Genomic DNA, 7,664 nt, shown 5'->3' on the forward strand with positions numbered 1-7,664 from the left:
AGACTAAATCTGATTAATTGATTACAACATTGTGGTTTTGGTGCTCGCAGTGTGTAAAAATAATTTACGAGTTATGTGACTTTGAAAGAAAAAGCCCTGGGCCCTCCTTTTTGATGAACAGCCATGTCCCTTTCTTAACTGTGCTGCCGAATTCTATGCCACATAGCGTAAATAATACTATTAGTATTTCCCTATTGAGAAACAGTTTTGATGATGAAACAAAAAAAACCCAGTCGCCAATCATGTCTCGGTGTAATTCTAATAATCATATTTAATGATGGGTTTTGAAGTGCTACGAGAATCCGACCAATCTTCTAAAATAGCCTTGTGACTAGGTAATGCGTGAATGTTAAGGGACTTTTAAGAGTGGTATTAGTTGGATTTGGTTGTTATGGCAACCGAGGCGACAGATGGTCAATTACCAAGCCGCATACAATCAGTGCAGGTATTTTAAAAACAAATAAATAAAAAATAACGCTGGGATTCATTGCTGTTAAAGTAATGAGACTTTGTTGGAAACAACCTTGCAAAATTTGAATTTCTAAAGAAATCTCCAAATGAGGCTTCAAAATTGTAAAAGTAAAATCAAGCTCTTGTTTCCGCTCACAGACACTGTGGGCGTGCCCGCTGAATGTGCGGATTACCCGCCCCACTCAAATGTCAACTGTCAATCAAATACACCTACTACAACCTCAAAAAACTGTATGCACTCATGGCCGACAATGAGGCTTGAGTGCAGCTGCGCAAACTGGCTGTCACATCTGACTCCCGCCCCCGCTTCGCTCTTTCGCCTTTTTCTCTGTGACACGTGCACACACATGTCCGACAACGAGGCGCTCTAAAGCGGCCACACCAGTTGTCTATAAAAGGAAGATGCATTTCAGGTTGTAGGCATAGCTAGCTAGTTACTGCACGTTACAAGTGTGCCAGATAACCACTGATGCAAAAGAAGGCACAAGAGTTCTTCTATAGTCGAGCAAGGGTGACTCATGCTGGACTCCAAAGTGAGTCACGAGGCACCTTTTTAGCAACGCCCCCCAGGATCATGAAAACTAAAATGGTGAAAAAAAAGTATTTTCACGTTTTCAGCTCCAATCTTCAAACATTTATAATATACAATGTAAACAAATCTCTGAATCAACTTCACGGTGTCTTTCATGATATTACAATATCAGTATACGATAGGTTTTAAGCGAGAGACAGTGGATGGTGGTCTGACTTTTACATTTAATTTGTGTGTGTATATATATATATATATATATATATATACACACAACCCCAATTCCAATGAAGTTGGAATGTTGTGTTAAACAAATAGAAACAGAATACAATGATTTTCAAACCTATATTTAATTGAATACACTACAAAGACATGATATTTAATGTTCAAACTGATAAACTTGATTGTTTTTAGCAAATAATCATTACCTTAGAATTTTATGGCTGCAACACGTTCCAAAAAAGATGGGACAGGTGGCAAAAAAGACTGAGAAAGTTGAGGAATGCTCATCAAACACCTGTTTGGAACATCCCACAGGTGAACATACTAATTGGGAACAGGTGGGTGCCATGATTGTGTATAAAAGGAGCTTCCCTGAATTGCTCAGTCATTCACAAGAAAAGATTAACCTCTTTGTGAACAAGTGTGTAAGAAAATAGTCGAACACAATGTTCCTCAACGTACAATTGGGAGGAATTTAGGCATTTCATCATCTACGGTCCATAATATCATCAAGAGGTTCAGAGAATCTGGAGAAATCACTGCATGTAAGCGGCAATGCCAAAAACCAACATTGAATGCCCGTGACCTTCAATCCCTCAGGCGGCACTGCATCAAAAATCGACATCAATGTGTAAAGGATATCACCACATGGGCTCAGGAACACTTCAGAAAACCAATGTCAGTAAATACAGTTCGGCGCTACATCCGTAAGTGCAACTGGAAACTCTACTATGCAAAGCAAAAGCCATTTATCAACAACACCCAGAAACGCCGTTGGCTTCTCTGGGCCCAAGCTCATCTAAGATGGACTGATGAAAAGTGGAAAAGTGTTCTGTGGTCCGACGAGTCCACATTTCAAATTGTTTTTGGAAATTGTGGACGTTGTGTCCTCTGGGCCAAAGAGGCAAAGAAGCACCCGGACTGTTATTTACGCAAAGTTCAAAAGCCATCATATGTAATGGTATGGGGCTGTGTTAGTGCCAATGGCATGGTTAACTGACACATCTGTGACGACACCATTAATGCTGAAAGGTGCATACAGGTTTTGGAGAAACATATGCTGCCATCCAAGCAACGTCTTTTTCATGGACGCCCGTGCTTATTTCAGCAAGACAATACCAAACCACATTCTGCGCGTTACAACAGCGTTGCTTCGTAGTAAAAGAGTGTGGATACTAGACTGGCCTTCCTGCAGTCCAGACCGGTCTCCCATTGAAAACGTGTGGTGCATTATGAAGCGTAAAATACGACAACGGAGACTCCACACTGTTGAACAGCTGAAGCTGTACATCACGCAAGAATGGGAAAGAATTCCACCTTCAAAGCTTCAACAATCAGTGTCCTCAGTTCCCAAACGTTTATTGAATGTTGTTAAAAGAAAAGGTGATGTAACACAGTGGAAAATGACCGTGTCCCAGCTTTTGTTGCACCTATAAAATTCAAAGTTAATGATTATTTGCTAAAAAAAAAATCAAGTTTATCAATTTAAACATTAAATATCTTGTCTTTGTAGTGTATTCAATTAAATATAGGTTGAACATGATTCACACATCATTGTATTCTGTTTTTATTTATGTTTAGCACAGCGTCCCAACTTCATTGGGATTGGGCTTGTATAATATTTTGGCATCAAGTCACGAATTTCTCCTCGTAAAATTAGGACTTTTATCTTAAGAAATATATGACTTTATTGTGGTATAATTATGACTTTTTGTTTGTAATTTTACACTTTCCTTTTTAGTTTGGCTCTATTATCATAGGTTATAAGTTGGTGTTAAATATATTCATAATAGATATGAGCAAAATATTGGAATGTTCATCCTTAAAATGTTGCTGGTTATTAATTATCAAAACTCATGGACACTTCATTTTGTGGAAATTGTCAGACTGGTATATATTATGGGAACCTACCTTAACCCCAAAAAGGCTATATGGTAACCAACAAACTTGATCCATCTCTCAGTATGATCCAGTCCAACTGCAATAATAATAATAGTATTATTAAATCAATGGTGCAAAATATGATCTTTGTATGAGCAGAATCGACAGTTATGGCTTTGGATTTCATTAGAGTGTGTACCTAATGGAGTGTTTAGTGATGCCAGTTTCATGGTGGTTATTAACTTGGCCTTTGGGTCAGGACCCATACCTACTGTTATCTTCCCGTGCATCACTTACTTATTTGGCACAAGGCCTCTTTGGAAAATCTGTGGGTAGATCGTTGCTGGATTTTCACACTTCTTCAGCCAAGTGTAATGGATTAATTCATGAATGAGATGGATTTTGTGGAAGATTTTGACACCTTTACAGTCAAGGATAATGACAATGTTGGCCTCCATTCAGCTGATGTACAACCCCAATCCCAATGAAGTTGGGAGATTGTGTTAAACCTAAATAAAAACAGAATTCGATGATTTGCAAATCATGTTCAACCTAACCATGTTCAACCTATATTTAATGAAATACACTACAAAGACAAAATATTTATGTATAATGTTCTAACTGATAAACGTCCTTGTTTTTAGCAAATAATCATTAACTTAGAATTTTATGGCTGCAACACGTTCCAAAAAAGATGGGACAGGTGGCAAAAAAGACTGAGAAAGTTGAGGAATGCTCATCAAACACCTGTTTGCAACATCCCACAGGTGAACAGGCTAATTGGGAACAGGTGGGTGCCATGATTGGGTATAAAAGGAGCTTCCCTGAATTGCTCAGTCATTCACAAGCAAAGATGGGGCGAGGTTCACCTCTTTGTGAACAAGTGCGTGAGAAAATACTCGAACAGTTTAAGAACGATGTTCCTCAATGTACAATTGCAAGGAATTTAGGCATTTCGTCATCTACGGTTCATAATATCATCAAAAGGTTCAGAGAATCTAGAGAAATCACTGCATGTATGCGGCAAGGCCGAAAACCAACATTGAATGCATTTTTTTCATTTTTACCTCATGAGGCATTACCAGACTAAAGTCACGTTCAGTTTGCCAGAAAAACAGCACACAGACGGTTACCTAAACTTAAAACTGTCAGTCAGTCATTTCACATCTCATGAAAAAGCTGTTTTTTTTCCCCAAATAAAGGAAGGTGTTAAGGTGGATGGATGGGTGTTGTGTAAAGTATATCTTTTAATAGGATCCTTCCTGGTGTTTTGCTTGAATTAGCTTTCCCTAGTTGTGCCTGCACGAGGTCAAATATACAGTAGTCCCTTAATCCCCTTATGGTTAAGATGGAGCTTTTTTAGGCTCACACTTAATTTAGACGGGCAATTTTGTTTGTCCCAACAGATTACAGCCCCTTGCAATGACCTCGTCTTAGTAAGCATGATCTTCAGGGTGTTAAACTTAGGCGGTCATGTAGCTTTTGTTGCCATAACAGGAACAAGTTCTTTTGCTAAATTAAACTAAGCAATACTTTCATATTATCCGCAGCAAATATTTTGAAATCAGACACTGTACAGTTTTGCCATGACTTTGCCCATATTTGTCCTGCAGTCTTCTTTTCACAATTGTTGAGACTGGTTTGCCTTTAAGGAACTTGCTTCATGAAGGCCTGACTGTTGTCTAAAGACTATGAGGTACTGTTACTCGTTCTCGTCTCTTCACAAGGGCTTCATACTCTTCTGCTTTGATTAGTCTGCGCTTGCGCTGTTTGCTGAGACCAGCACACACCACTCCATAAGAGACTCACTTTCTCATACAGTATGTCTCGCAACAATAATAAATTATGTATTCTGGATTTTGAGCATCTGGTCAAGATAGTTAGTTAGTCTAGACTAAGGATCAGTTTGTGTCATGTAACACAATGAGCTTGGTTCAGTTAAAACAATGCCTCATTTAAACCACAGAAATGTCGGTTCCTCTCGACCAGTCTTTCCCACGCTTTCTCAGTTCCAGACCCAAATTAGAAATTTGCTTCCTCCACGGGAGCGAAACCACAAGTAAAATACATCGTCTATTGCCACAACATCGACATATAGACTGATAAACAACATGGCAGACTGTGACATTAAGTCATTCCAGTAAACATGAATCTCTGACATTTGGCGACGCATGTAAAAATTTGCTATTTTTAACAGAAGTACTGTTGGTGTCTGAACCTGAAGTCAGAGAAACAATCAATAAAACATTTCATACTGTGCCTTGAAAAAGAATTTGCCTCCTTCTCAAATTCGTATATATATTTTTGCATAGTTTCCCCACTTTAATGTTTAAGATCATTAAACAAATGTGAATATCAAACAAAGATAACCCAAGTCAACATAAAATGCTGTTTTAAATGTTGATTTTATTTATTAAGGGAAAAAACTAGTAAAAACTACCCAGCCCTGTGTGAAAAAGTAATTGCCCCCCTTGTTAAATCATGAATTAACTGTGGCTAATCACATGTTTTAGAAAGCTGAGTTAATTTCCACTGACCAAACCCAAGCCTGATTACCTCCGAACCTGCTAGATCAAGAAACAACTTAAATAGAACCTTTCTAACGAAATAAAGTCAGCCAAAAGACCCAAAAGTTGCAACAAAATGCCACGATCAAAATAAATTCAGGAACAGATGAGAAATAAAGTAATTGACATCTGTCAGTCTGGGAGGGGTTACAAAGCCATTTCTAAAGATTTAGGACACCGGTGAACTATGGTGAAATCCATTATCCAAAAATTGAGAAAACATGGAACAGTGAGATGAACCTTCCAAGGAATGGACAGTCTACAAAAAGTATCCTCAGGAGCAAAAGCTCAGCGATAACTCATCCAAGAGGTCACAAAGGAACCCAGAGCAACATCTAAAGAACTGCAGGCCTCCCTTGTCTCAGTTAAGGTCTGTGTTCATGACTCAGCAATAAAAAGGGACTGGGTAAAAATGTCATCCATGCCCGACTTACAAGGCGAAAACTGCTGCTGACCAAAAATAACATTACGGTTTGTCTTATTTTTTTTGCAAAAAAAACCCCCAAAACAAAACATCTGAATTAGAAGACTTTTGGAAGAATATTCTATTAACTGACGAGACAAATGTTGAACCTTTTGGAAGTGTGTGTCTCGTTACATCTGGCTTAAATGTAACACAGCATTTCAGAGAAAAAACAAAATATTCCAACAGTCAAACACGGTGGTGGTAGTATGATTGTCTGGGGCTATTTTGCAACTTCAGGACCTGGATGACTTGCTGTGATTGATGCCACCATGAATTCTGGTCTTTACCAGAAAATACTGAAGGCGAATGTTCGGCCATCAGTTTGTGACCTCAAGCGGAAGCGCACTTGGGTTCTGCAGTAGGACAAGAATCTAAAGCACCAGCAACTCAAAAAACAAAAAAATAACAAAAAACAAAAAAAGGTTTCCGAGTGGCCTTCTCGAAGTCCGGACTTGAATGAGATTGAAATGCTTTGGCACGACCTTAAAACGGCTGTTCATGCTCAAAACCCCTCCAGTGTTGCTGAATTAAAACAGTCTGCAATGATTAGTGGGCCAAAATAGCTCTGTAGAAATGTGAAAGACTAATTATAGAAAAAGCTTGATTTCAGTTGTTGCTGCTCAGGGTGGCTTAACCAGTTATTAGGTTTAGGGGGCAATTACTGTACTTTTGTTTTTTTTGCACAGGGCTAGGTAGCTTTGAATATTTTTGTTTTCCCTTAATAAATAAACTCACCATTTCAAAACTGCATTTTGTTTATTTCTTTGTCTATTTACATTTGTTTGATGATCTTAAACATTAAAGTGGGGAAACTGCGAAAATAAAACTTTTGAAAGGGGTACATACTTTTTCTCGACACTGTATGTATTTATTTATAGTGGGGTTACTCAAGTTATGAGGATCCTAATACGAGGTTTCGAGGTAGCGAATGCTACTTAATGATGTAGTTTACCCAGCGGTCTAAGAATACATCGTAGGAAAATGATTATTTATTTACCGGTAGTCAAAATAATGTATCTTAGTTCATCTATCTATGCCAGCAATGTAAGTGACAGGCTGAACAATTAAATCCTCTTCCATTAGATCGCCAAAGGTACAATAAACCTGTGCTTCCACCTGTTGCCATTCATATAACTGAATAATTGCTTCCTGTTTAACAGGCACAGATTTCACACTAAGCAAATTTGTGAGTAAATTGAGACAAGATCATCATTATTTCTGTACATACGAAATTTGTGACAGTATTGTCCGGTGGTGTGAGATTTTTCTCATGTAAAATCTGTGCCTTTGTTCAACAAAAGTTGGGAAACACTGCTAGAATGAAGGAATTGCAGCCATAAATGGGGTTTTCAGGAGGAATGACAATGGAGGTGTGCCACACAGTTTGAAAGTCCTTGATAAGTATTATAAAGAATAGGAGGGTGCCAGGTAGGTGGAATTTTCATGGTAGACAATCATGCATTTATAGTTATACAGGGCTCAATACATTCTAATGCTGTGAGTCCATGTGTATTTTTTTTTTTTTTTA

Source organism: Phycodurus eques, chromosome 9 (genome assembly GCF_024500275.1).
Source record: "Phycodurus eques isolate BA_2022a chromosome 9, UOR_Pequ_1.1, whole genome shotgun sequence".
NCBI classification, from domain to species: domain Eukaryota; kingdom Metazoa; phylum Chordata; class Actinopteri; order Syngnathiformes; family Syngnathidae; genus Phycodurus; species Phycodurus eques.